The sequence below is a fragment of the Phytophthora parasitica genome (genome assembly GCF_000247585.1).
Source record: "Phytophthora parasitica INRA-310 unplaced genomic scaffold supercont2.11, whole genome shotgun sequence".
Taxonomy (NCBI): domain Eukaryota; phylum Oomycota; class Peronosporomycetes; order Peronosporales; family Peronosporaceae; genus Phytophthora; species Phytophthora nicotianae.
In genome coordinates, this window is record NW_008648997.1 from 861500 (window position 1) to 862947 (window position 1448).

Sequence of the window (1448 nt, forward strand, 5' to 3'; positions counted from 1 at the left end):
TATAAGTATCACGTTACCGTAAGTAATAGAAACTTTGACGTCGCACAAAATCAGACGAGCATGCGCACTAACTATGAGCGGGTATTCGACGGAGCTGCCTCGTAAGTCTACACATCATAATATATTATGCTTATTTACTCTCTCAATGTACGATGAACTACTCGAATGCTTCTTGATTCTGTTCTCTGTATACTGAGTCTCAAATTGAAGTCGAATTGCATGATCGACTGCTGGTAAAAGTATGTACGCTCATCCTCCCCCCCCCTCAAGGTAGCTAGGAACTATACGAATCGTGTTTGAAACATCACTATACTTAAACTCCAATCGTTGTTGGTTCCAGCAAATCTTTATGGGGACCCCGGCTTGTTGTACGACTGGGGAAGCGGTGAAGCGTAGTACGGTAGGAGTCTGGGGACTATAAGATAAAATGTCGAATGAATTAGTTGTTAAGGCTTTCGGCCAACTCGCTATTTCGAGTCTTGTCCAACAACACGCATGCCACGAGAGCCACCGGGGTGTCTCCATAGCACCGGATCTTTCCGATCGGTTCTGGAGCACAGCTGGGATGCAACCCAGGCCTTATCGTGCCACGAAAGTGTTGTGTCCATGTATAGCGTAAGGTTGATGTGGCTTCTTTAGTTTGGAGGAAGCTGTACAGCCAGGCAAGTGCCTTGTTTCTGTGAGAACCTGACAGTCTTTGACACTAAACCAAACTTGCATTAATAGAAAATTTAAGGATTCTTGCACACACTAACATCCAGTAGACTGGCACCCCGCCTTTTTCTGTTTTGAGCTTCATGTCCTCATGCACCTGGGAAATGAGTGCTAATATTTGGTGGTTATCGTGAAACTAAAGGGATCATTTGTAGTGTATGACTTGTTGGCAACTCTTCATAAACTTTCCAGCGACAAGGACTGCATGTGTTTTACAGCTAGTCCATATTAGGTGAGCATTGATCTTATAATGAAAGGCACGCACTCGAGGAATAGTAATCACTTTTTCGTAAATACCATGCCTTTTTCTTGTTTATCAGAATTCCATCATGTTTTCGGCCCTAGCTCATTTATATAGGAGATTGTATTAATCGTGACTAGTCAGATATTATAGAATGTCCATCCTGTAAAAAGTGTAATTACGAATACGGTTATCTTCTTTTTTTCAGAGAATTAACTTTTATCGTTTAAGGAAGCAAATCGATAGAGGATCAATACTGCCATACCATTGTTCGTTGAAATACAATAGGCCACAGTCGCAAAAAGTGAGATTTTCGCGAATTATGGATGTATAGCTTGGATATCTGTGATATATACGGTACAACACAGTATGCAGCGAACAATTGCGTTTTCGCAATAAAAGAGCATAATTAGTCTAAGCCGCGCTATTTTCGGATCTAACTGTGTCAATTTGAGTGCAACCGACTCGCAGCTGTATATCCATAGCTTCTAGT